At 36.0% G+C, this 12,559-nt stretch overlaps 1 protein-coding gene across 1 annotated transcript in view; it reads left to right on the forward strand.

Annotated features, from left to right (window-relative positions):
* The window catches only part of LOC113048113 (corticotropin-releasing factor receptor 1), a 135,593-nt gene that overhangs the window by 26,467 nt on the left and 96,567 nt on the right, over window positions 1–12,559 (forward strand). The window lies entirely within an intron of this gene.

A 12,559-nucleotide genomic window follows, 5' to 3' on the forward strand; every position in this document is an offset into this window, starting at 1 on the left:
AATTACTGTTATGTAATGTGCCTGTTATTTTACGGTATTTTTCCGGCACCCCAGCTGCCGGAATTTTACCGTTTTTTTACGGGATTTTTTTTTACAGTGTATGTGATACGAAATTTGAAAACGGTGAGAAAAAGTTCGGTAAAAGGCGGATTCGAACCCGGGTTGATCTCATAAAAATGACTTCCGTACATGCTTTACCATCTACACCACTAAAGCCGATGATTATCTGCCATCTTTTATATTGTTGACCATCCCTATCATACGTTTATGGGTGGAGCTAGTGTAAATAGCCTCTGCCAACAAGGCGGGCTATTTGCACTTAGTGTAAATAGACACTGTTATTTTTAGCCTTTTAAAAGTATGCAGCAAGTTTATTAGTCTCCGCTCTGGACTGTGGCCCAGTTTGGCCCCATTACGAAGTAATGTGCTGAAACGGTGACAGTCAAAACATGCACGCTTTCAGCTACCATTAATATGTGTCTTACCACTTTCTGCACTGTGGATAGTGCTCTGCAAATGATTTGAGTGATGATTGATCATACCTGAGCTTTGAAATACTTGATTGAGTGAAGACTTAGTGAGTGATGAGTGCCCGTGTTATGAAATGTCCCATGTGGCTGGCAGGGGTGCAAAGAAGCAATTAGAATTCCGCACAACTGCTAATCGACTTATATTTCACTCTTTTTAGTTGCCTCAGCACATCAGTGTGGTTGCTGTGATCTCAGAGGAAATTTTGTATTCAAAAATGCAATACCCGTGTTTCATTCCTGGCTTTGAAGGCTGACTAACTTTTTGCTAGCAGCTACAGAGGTCAAAAGGTCAGATCTGAGATGATTGACTTGCTGTGCTGATGATTACACTAAAATTGAGGCCAGAAGAAAATGGAGTCATCTGTGAGGCAGAAAATCTTATGAATGTGTAATCTTGCTCTCTTTAGCCATGAATGAGATTGTTAGAATTTCCTACTCCTCCCTCTAGCTCTTCTGATCGCATATTTCCATCATGATGCCACCGGTTGTTTACAAGTCAATTGTTTGTCCTTCATCTATAGATCAGAAGGCGTCCTTTTAAACCTGTCCAGCAGGACACAAGGGTCTTTGAGGTCATTTGCCCCACAGGACTTGTGTTTGTTTGTTTGTGTGTTCATAGTACCCCACAGGAAGAAATTATTTCACCTGTACACACAACTCCTTCAGCCTGGTTAAGCACAGGAAGCTCTTGTCGAATTACAGTCGACCCAGTGCAGTTCAATAAGCACACAGGTCTAATGAACTCATCACAGAGATGTAAGGAGTGGAAAGGCTTCTTGCTCTCCACAGACCCAACAGCTTCAAGCTAAAGGTTTCAGATACGGACAAACAACATTTTAGATGCATGCAGTGGGCTTATCGGTTTCTCTTCAAGATGTCAGAATTTTAAATGTCAGAAGCAGAAGAGCCACAGTCTATTTTGTGCTATTATTATCGCAGTCTGGTTTGCATATTTATTTGCTGTCTTGATTCAATTGTGGCTGTTTGGCTTTTTTCACACAATAGTGAACATATTGAATGGTGTACGTGTATAATTATAACCAGAGGTGTTCTGTTTTGAAGGAGAAAGGCTGATTGTCAAGACATGCTTGTGGTCTTTTGAGAAACGTTGAGTGTGTAGAAGTTGGTACAACCTTTCTGAGGGTACTGTTGAGGTTTAGGAGCATTAGGGTAAAGCATTACTAGTAACGCGAGTTACGTAAACAAATTACCTTTTTCAATTAACTAGTTATGTAACGCATTACTTTTTCATTTACAAGAAAAATTTCTGAGTTACTTTTTCATAGAAGTAACGTCAGTTATTTTGTTTTACCATTTATTGACTGACAAATCTCCTGTCCCCATATTGAAAGAAATCAGACGTACAGAGGCGTTGTGTGCGCTGTGTGAACATCTTGTTACTGTGGTTCTAGACTAAATCTGATTGTGCATTAATTCATCCCACTCTCAATAACACAGATTGAGTATTCATTAAAAGGAATTAAAACAGTGAAATGCATATTTAGAATATGACGTAAACCTGCAATAATTAAGTGTTAAATAACACAAATGTTTCTAATCCCATTTTATCAACTAATGTCTTTGTTGCTGACCTTTGATGATCCAGTTCAACCATAATAATAAACAAAAATTACTCTGGATAAACTAACAATTAGGCTTGAATTGTGCTTCATTGTTTATTTATTGCTAAAGAGTGTTCAACCTTCCTCTCCTGCATTCTACTCTACAGATGTGAATTTACTTTTCCTTCAGCCTAAAGTGGTTTATTCAATACACTCTTTTACATTTGTTATAAATATAACTTCTTCTATTAAAAACAATCAAGCCCTGCTCATATTTAAAAAGTAATGCTAAAGTAACACAAAAGTAATGTAATGCATTACTTTACTTAAAAAGTTACTAGGTAACATAATTAGTTACTTTTTTAGGGAGTAACGCAATATTGTAATGCATTACTTTTAAAAGTAACTTTCCCCAACACTGTTTAGAAGTTTCTTCCAAATGCATTCAGCACTCACTGTGTCTTAGCAAAGGCAGGTACAGCCTATTATTTTGTATAATATAATGTCTATGATTTAGCATGGTTCATGCGCCGCAGTGTCTTTGAATGACTAATCAAACATGTACTGAATAGAAACGCAGATGGATGAGGATTCCCAGAGCAGTGGACAAGTTCTTAAGTACTTAGAATTGAACCTTGAGTTGGGCCACATTGTTCCTTTTGATGACAGGCACAATTTCTAATAACCAGTCAAGGCAATTAATGTGTTTTTTTAATGCAATGTAAATGGTGGCTTATTCAGTGCTAAAGACCTGCTAGCTCTTCTGCCACATCTCCTGGAAATGTAGCTCATAATAATGACGTTAAGCCATTTGGGAGTTCCTTTTCTGAACGTATCCTTTCAAATCCTCTCTGCAATTCTTAAACTCTAAAAACAAGTTGCGGCCAAGAATTCCCATTTAGGGTTGGTTATTGTATGCAACCTTATGCTCCTCTGTCACTCAGAATTGAATAGCTTTGCATCATTTTGGTCTTGATTTGGTTGTTTAAATATTTCTTGATTCTCCGCTTTGGGTGTTGTGGGAGAGATTTGGAGCAAGTATGAAATTAATGTTATGAAAACAGAGATTAGAAGCAATTGTTCACATAGCTTTCATCATTACTGCTGCATTAATGGCATTTTGTCATTTTCTCATTACCAGAACAGGCCACAGTTTAAATCAATAATTCCCAACCAAGTCCCAGTGGTTATTAAAGCTAGTTCCAGAACATACGTAGAAAAAATATATCCCACTGATTTTAAATGGATAAAACAGAAATAATAATAATAACAATGGATTGGATCAATATCAATCTTATAATGAATATTATATTTAACTTTTTTAAGGAAAGCACATAGTCTTACACAAATGATAAATTGCATATAATTATATATAATGAAGTAGAACTCAAATTGATATCTAGTATTTATTAATAAGTAAATCGGTTCGCGATATTAATTTATAATTTGGGCTGGATACGTTGATTTTTTTGGGGGGGGGGGGGGGGGGGGGGCGGGGATGGGGGGTGGAATTTACAGACATGTCCAGTTCATAATGACTCAAGAACAGGGCATGAATGTTTGTAAGTGAGTGAACCAAAAGTTTGACTGAAGTTTACCTACATTATTATCTAAAATTTATACTGAAAGAGGTTATATATATATATATATATTTTTTTTTTTTTTTTTTTTTTTTTATTTAAAAAGCAAAACAGAACAGACTGTTCAAATTAACTGGTTAATGGAAATGAGTCAGAATTTCCATCAGGTTTGGAAACATTGGTTTAAATAGTTCAGTGGGAAAGGAATGACTTCATGGTAGCCTCTCTCACCAAGAAAGACATAACCGATTTAATGTTAAGAGCTGGCATATCAATCTCACTTAAAGACTTGGTTTTATCACTCCCAGACTGTCGCAGTCAATTTTAAAATCATATTGAGGGTTATCATAAATCACTTAAATACTGTGCTTTAACTAATAAGGTAATTAGGGAAACGTTGGAAGGTTTTGGACATTTTAAAAGCTGGACAGCTCACACAAAATGCATTTGTTCTTTAAACTCACTTAATTAGTCTAGGCATGGAGCACAGACGTCTGCCTGAAGTAGAGGTATGGCAAAGAAAAAAATGAGAATGAAATTGTGTTTAAAGAGTGGCAAGGCTTGTGCAAAAGCTGTATTACATTATAGTGAACATCTCTGATGAAGGGGTCGGTGCATGATTTCAGAGATGGGCTTTTGATGAGGGAACAGGAAGTGCACATTTGTTAAAGGCTGAATGGCAAGTACTCTGTAAGAGCTGAGCGTACGGTATAAATGTTGCATGCGTCATTAAAAATATCTGTGTTTAAAGCAAAGCAGAGGTGGAACTGGCAACCTGGGAGTGCTTAAACTGCCTTTGCTTTTTAATTAGTTCTGTTCACTGGGGTACACTTGTAATATTATTAAGATTTTTAATATAAAAATTATCATATAATTCAGAAGTAATAGGGTTTTCTGTCCTGTTTTGTCCCTCATTGGAACGCTCTGTTTGAATAGATGTGATGGATTGTAAACTCGGAAGTAAACACCCAGAGCCATGATTGCCTAACAGTTGTGTATGTTTGACAGCTACATCTTTCACAGATGGACGCTGCTGTGATTTAGGTTAGAAACACATACATACGCAGAACATATCAAAAGATCTGTAATAACAGACAAAGCAACAGTGACCACGTAATAAAAAACCTCTACTCACAATTGTGTGGAGCAACATTTCTGTCGGATCCAAAACATTGGGCATATTGAACTTATATTAACATATTGAACTCATATTAACTTGTTGCATAAGTTTCAGACTTTAAAAAAAGTCAAACCTTTTTGAGTGACATAGTCTGGAATGCAGAAACATTTTGAAGAATTGTTGGACATTTCAAATTAAATATTAGCCGGTACATGAAGATGATTTTTCAGAAATACGATAGGTTCAAGGTATTATAGCCACATCTGGAGGATTTCATTAATTGAACGTATTGTTCCATCCCTGATTTCCCATTGCACTTCTTTGAATTAGTTTTAGCCATTCGTACATAAACAAAAAAGACACATTGGTATGAAGTGGAACTGACTGGAAACTGCTATGCGTTTTCACTGTGACTCGGCAACCCCAGCTCTTTCAGGCTGCATGTTTAAATTTGAATTGGTGTTTTTTTGCCAGACTTGCCTCCACGTTTTAGATCCGCTTGACGTTCTGTGAACTCATGCGACATGTGCTACAGAGAATGGTGGGATTCTCTCACAGCTTGCTATGGTTTTACATGAGTAAGACAGATATTCTGTTCGCTGAGTGAGTGATCACTCTGCCTTCCTTTGTCCTAGATCCTCATCCTTTTTTAAATTAAATGAGTGAAATAACTCAATTAGCCTGTCACTGGCTTTTTACAAACAGCTGGTACCTGAAAACTGTTGCATAAGAAAAGACAAAACCTCATTCATCCCTTTCCAATCGATTTTCCCTTTTCCATCTGGCATTTTTCACAACTTGTGTCTCACTTAAATCAGAACACATTTACATCAGAGAGGCTTTCAGTGGGTTCCCAGAAGACATTTCTTCCTTCATATTGGTTGATCGCAGTGCTCCAACATTAGGAAAGGGACTGACGTTCTTGTTTGCTTCTATTTTTTACTTTTTTGGTGGGAAATGTTTTCTCTCAGCAGATTAGACATGCAAATTAGCAAGAGCCGTTTGTTTTGAAATGACTAAATTAGATCTCTGCTGAAAGCATACAGTATTTGGCTTTTGGATTCTTTTATTCTTTCTATTTTGTGAATATAATTTCTGTTTGAATAGATATAAATATGATCTCTTTAACTGTGTCAAATCCAAGATTTGATGAAGATGAAAAAGTACAATATTAGCAGTCTTTCATCAAATCTTTCTCTCCCTTTCCTTGTGTTTACCATTGCATTTATTTCCTCTGATTCGTTTTTCAATTTCAGTTTTCAGTTTTATTGGCAAGAATAAAGGTAACATACATCAGTTTAGCTACGAGCAACAAAGAACAGTACAAAATAAATTGTGATCATTGAAAGGCACAATATAAATAAAATTTATTGTTATTCTGACATGTTTTTTTTTTTTCAGCATTTCTTGCATTGCATTTTGATTTATTTTTCTTGTAGTGGTTTGTTATTCTGGAATATTTTGCCACAATTAATTAGATAATTATAGCATGTTATTTTTGTTATAATTAATTCCACTAAATAAACGTGTTAAATTGACAGCCTTAATTAGAATTAAAGTATAAGCATTAATTCATCACACTAGTTAATAATCATTACAGCCGAAAGCTAGAAGATCAGATATTAATAAGTTAATTATTAAGATATATATTCTTTGTTCCTGAGATGCATGACAGCAAGTCAAGACAAAGTGTACTGAGTATCTAAGAGTCTTTGTGTCCGTCTAATAGACTGGGTAATTTTAAGCTTTTCTTTTTCTATTGTCCAAGCATCTTGAACAAGCAAGGTGGTATATTTTCATACAGTATACTGCAGTTTGTAAAGTGCTTTTTAAAATGGCTTTTATGCTGACGGTGCACCTCATCCCCTATGCATGGTCAACACTGACACAACTACAAATGTTACTTTACTCTACAAATATGGGCCAGTGTTTATAATTCAGAAATGCTAGTAAGTTCAAAAGCACTGATGACCTTTAAATTCATGAAAACAAATCTGGAGTAAAAGGAAGTTACAAGAAGTTTCATGTCCTTCATCAAATCATTTGAACTAGAGGTGTCATAATTGAGCATAAACATATAGAAATAAGGAACACTAGTAAAAAAAAAAAAGTGCAGACTCTTTATTGAGTCTTTAGTTTATGCCACAACCTCCATTTTTATTATTATTTTGTTTTACTATTTATAATCTGTAAACCTTGTGTTTATTTGTGGGTTTAAATTGGATTTTGGATCCCGGATTTTCAATGTGGTCCTTTGGTCCCCATTGTAAGTCCCAGTGGAATATAGTCTATGGCAACATCCTCTCTTCCAAGCATACTTGAGCCAGCGTGTTTATTTGTGTGGGCATTAAAAATGCTTACTTGTTAGTAACGGTCATATTCACACACCCTTTCACCCATATGCAAATTGTTGGGGCAATAGAAAACACCCCTATTTATGCCTTAGCAAATTGGCAAATGTAACTCAAATATTGTACTCTCACTCTCATTCTCTCTCTCTCTCTCTTTCTGGTGCAATTATTGTACGAAGTGTGCAGGCAGGTGGAGGGGTGCTACATCCAAGCATCTTTCATTAATTACGCAGTTATACTTGCGTGGACCGTTGGCATAAAATATATTGACTCCTTGCTCTAACACTGCAGCCTGTGTCATCTCCATTTATCACAATTAACAGGCCCACAGGAAGTAGAGCCGAGCAGTGCAGCCTCAAGGTCAGGCGTACAGTACACAATGTTAAATCTGGGTTGAAGCATGCAAACAAGCTCTAGATTGTATTTGATTTTATATTTTAATTATTTTATTTTGTAGTTTAATTTATACATTTTAGCTTAGTTTATTATTTTATTGTATTGTATTTTGTCTTATTATTTATTTATCTAGCATCATGTTCTGTCAATTATGTTATCAACGGTCTCATGTAATTTAGCTACTGCTACAACAACAACAAAAAAAAAAAACCATACTATACGTTTTAGAATATTTTTCTTTGTTCTTTTTTTGTTAGTCCAACATGCCATCTACTGTTTTGGCAAAAGACGAAGCATGAAAAAATTAAAATCTGTATATTTGTAAGTCAGTTGTGTAATCTTTAAGCATCACATTAGCATATAGATGGCTTTACAGCTTATAGACATTGGCTAAATTTAGATTCCATGGGATATTTAACTTTTGTTTGCTTTGCCACAAAGCTTGAAAAAAAATGGACCTGGTTATATGAAGCGAAAACTTTAAATCCTAGCAGAGGCCTTTGCTAATGGAGTTGAATTTTGAGGCATTGGATTGGAATGGGGTTGAGCTTAGGATATGGTTGGGTTTATTTTTGAAACCAGGTTCAGGTCAGGTTAGGTTGAGGTTAGGATCTAGATTAGGCACATGTCAGCCATAAAAAAAAAAAAAAAAAAAAAAAAAAAACCTTTATATAGTTGTTTTAAATATAGAGGAGAAGAAATATGTAATGTATAATATATATGCTCTGAGTTTCCAGTTTTTCTGAGTCAGTTTCTCTGGGCTGAAGTTTCTGATCTGAGATTAAAATATAGCCAGATTTGCCTTAAATTTGCCAAGTTGATGTGAAAGACATTTCTGTACTCTTGGTTGCTTGTCATGCTCAGACCAGCTGTCATGTTAGAGTTCACACACTGACTGAAGTGATTTTACACAACTGTCATGATTATTCTCCAACTAGTATCTGTAGACATCCCTGCAAACATGCACAAATATGTACTATAACACACTCCGAACACTCTGTCCAAATGCCACACATGGTTATTCATTCATCTGTGTCCCACATAAGCGCGAAGCATCCCAAGTCTGGAAGCACACACAGAGAGTTACGTCACGCATTTGTCCATGCACTCTAGCATAGATTCACAGTACGCACACACACAAATACATTCACGTTAACTTGCAAAACACCCATGTCCTTTGAAAGGATTGCCTCCTGAGCAAATACATATACACACACACACACAGATTTGTATGGGGTAAATAAACAATAGGGTAATAGAGGATAGCCTTTTAAATACTATTATGGCCATAAACAGACTCCTTCATACAGATGGAGAACAGCAGACACATGCAGTGACAGAACACACTTTGAACAAATTGATTTAAGGCATTAAAGAAAGATATTCATTTTCAGTTATCATAAGATTATTATTATCATAAAGTTTTATATTTACAGAAAAAAATAAACTTTCCACTCATTTATGTTCGTTTGTGTTTATATATATAAATATATATATATATATATATATATATATATTTATATATATATATATATATATATATATATATATATATATATATATATATAGTACATTTTTTAAAGGCATTGTTGACTGCATGTGTCAAGTTCTGCCATTCATTTTCAATTATTATAAGAAACAAATCTTTAAATTATAGGAACAGGAGCACGCTATCAACTAATATGATACACCAGGTGGCATATATTTATAAAAATTTTTTTACAATTTATTTAATAAACTATAATTTTTTACATTAATAATACTACAATATTATATTTTTTATCTTTATTAAAAAAAAAAAAACCTTCATCGTATTAGTAGAGAATGACAAACTCAAAAATCTGGGTTTCGAACTATATTTAGACAAAAATTATGGCTCAAGTATATATAAAATGTAGTCCCACATTTTGTTAACAGTGTAGCAAAAATTGCCTCATATAAAATTAATAGAAACTAAAACAGTTCATGCAATATTTATTCAGATGTTGTGAATTTCTCAGTCAACACTGAATGAAAGATAAGCTGTCTCCATTTGTTAAAAAAATTAGAAGGTTTCAGGCTCAGTTATGAAAGTATGTTTTTCCCACATCTTTCTTTAATTGATATGCGCAGCTTTCAGCGAACGTCCAAGCCAGACCCCACCCCCTGTCATCTCAGTTTCCATGGCATCCGTGATGCGTAGCGACTGGGCAACTGTTCAACAGCATCACGGGTGGAGTTTGTCTTAACTGTGGGTTTAAGGGGGAGGATCATTTTCTCACAGAGCGACTGAGCCGTGTGATCGGAGAGGAGCTAATCTAACCCTCACCACCTGTGAGGATCGCTTCCTCCTCTCAGACCAACCCCATAGGCCTGCATTGAGCCGGGGAGAATGTTTGAGTGCGAAAAGGGTAGGATTCAATTTTCAGCACTTACTATCAGGTTCTCCCACAACTAAGTGGCGGCGGTGATTCCACGGATCAATTTTAGGACTTTGCAACAAGCTGACCTACATATTGGAAGATTCGGCTCCTATTGCATTCCGCCTGCAAAAGCAATCAGCAGGAGCGCTGGATGACACATGAACCAGATGGATTCACAGCACGCTCTCTGATTCGCTCACTGTATTTTGCAGTTCCCTTCCCTGTACGTTTCAGCGTTTGGGAGAGTGCAGCCATTTGAAGTGTTTCAAGGCCCCAGAGCTCATGTCTTGTAGTAAAGATACCTAAACCATTCATCACTGTCATCACAAATAGCTATACACGTGCATTTCTGTTTTTTACTCGGCTAGACTAGTTTTGCTCTTTCATTTCAGCTCTTAATATATTGTTTGTGTCATGAAGAGAGAAGAAAAGGAAAAATGAATATAGACTCTCATTCCTCACTCCAGACCTTGGCCATTCGGAGTCAATTTCAATCACAGTTCACTGATCTGGCATGAACTTTATGGCAGCACCAGACATATCCTCATCATTTTAGTTTGTTCTTGAGTTAATGAGGTCTGCTTTATTTTTTAACCTTCTTTCATTTCAGAAACTCTCAGAAGAATGTCAGATTTCTAAACTTCTTGGTCTGCAAACATGACTTTGCTTTCTGGAAGATTGTCAGTCATTTGGTTGAATTAGAATGGTGCTTAAACCACAGATAGTTGGCAGTACTCTGTTTGACCTCCACTCTGACAATTTAATGGCAGTTATAATTTTATCTTGTTGTTGACCTTCTCAGAATTGTAACAAGATTGTAACAAACTTTTACCCCCCATTCACAGATAAATAGCCCACAGAGACTATGCATGATGCGGTCTACTGCTGCTAGAAAGACATGTGACAATTGAAAGCATTCTCTTGTTGTTCCCGTATCCTTAGTGTAAATGGACCGACATAACAGAAAAAGGCAAAATTGTGAGCCTAAGAAGGAACAAAAAGCTCTCATCCTGAAATGATTGCTACTGCTAGGCTTGTAGCGGTACTATAACAGCAATCATTCTTATATTAAAGGGATCATTCACCCCAAAATGAAAATTGTCACCATTTGCTCACTTTCATGCTGCTCTATACCTGTACAGTCTTTTTTTCAGCCACTAAAGAAAATTGTGGGTAGGATTGATAGTGAATGACAATCCATGTGCTATATCAAAAGAAGAATAAAAGCAACAATTAAAGTGACTTATGCACCATAAGAAGCTAGTCAATAGGTCTGTTAAGTACAAAATTTAATTGACCAGTCATTTACTGAAACACATTTTTTTATCTGCCAAATCTGCATTATAGTGATTAGTATATTCATAGCTAACTTTGCTCTAGTAGGATCAATTGTGAGACAGAAGAACCAGATGTTTGCATCACTGATGTCATTACTCCCATAAAGCTATCACAGGGGTGCTAAACTCAGTTCCTGGAGGGCCAGAGCCCTGCAGAGTTTTGTTCCAACACATAGTTTTCAAATAAGCCTCAAGGACTTGATTAGTGGGATCAGGTGTGTTTAATTAGGGTTCAATCTAAACTGAAACAGAAATTGAGTTTGATACCCTTGAGCTATCAGATTACTTGGAACAGTGGTTCTCAATTCCCACGTTTTGCATATTTTGTAGGTCACTCTTATTTAACACACCTGATTCAGATAACCAACTCAAGAAAGATCCATGCATGAACTGTGTTCTGATTGACATGGTCCCTACATTGTGTTCTTTGCTTCCTACTCCCTGAGCATGGGAAATCTTTTGAAGTTTACTTCGCTTCTGAACATTCATTCACAGATTTGTGCTATGCCATGGCCTGCACCATCTTCACACACAGACAAAATTTACTAGAGAGGTGTGAAATGTGACATAATATACCTCTGTAAATAAATACAATTTAAATTCTCATCTCTTGTACTTTAACACCCTTTGAATCGGACATGTATACTCCCTTTGGACTGATCCCTTCGATCATGGGGGAATATCCAGTGATGTTCACTTAGCAGGGCACTTACGGTCAAATAGAACAAACATTTGAAGCAATAAGAGCAAAATACAAATTGCAAAAAAATTGTGAGTGATTTTCATAACTTCAGCATCACACTCTTTCTCCAAAGACTTGCCAGCCAATCACTTTAAAACAAGGCAAAAATATTCAATCCCACACACTTTCCTAACTCTTTAATTTTTCTTTGGTATTTATGGAGCCTATGGCTGCAACATACACATGTGCGATGTGATGACAGATTTGAGTAATATCTGTCAGGGATATTTTATGTGTGGTAGTCTAAAAAATACTGCCTACCGCACATTTACTTATGTTATGTGTCTATACAGTACATTCAGTGGCAGCTTCAGTAACAAGTTCAAACGAAATGCTAAACTACTTTCCAGATCTTAATTTTAAATCATCCTAATTCAACATAGGGTGAATTTTGGCAGTTTTAGCTTTTAAGTGTAGAGGACCTCAGCTGAAGAGATGAAAGTAGATGAAGTGAAAATTGGCCCTCATGCTTCTGCTATACGGACTTTTGACTGGGGTTTCCACTTTATCCATGGTTAACCAATTTACAGTCTCAGAGT

The sequence above is a fragment of the Carassius auratus genome, chromosome 3, assembly GCF_003368295.1.
Source record: "Carassius auratus strain Wakin chromosome 3, ASM336829v1, whole genome shotgun sequence".
NCBI classification, from domain to species: Eukaryota; Metazoa; Chordata; class Actinopteri; order Cypriniformes; family Cyprinidae; genus Carassius; species Carassius auratus.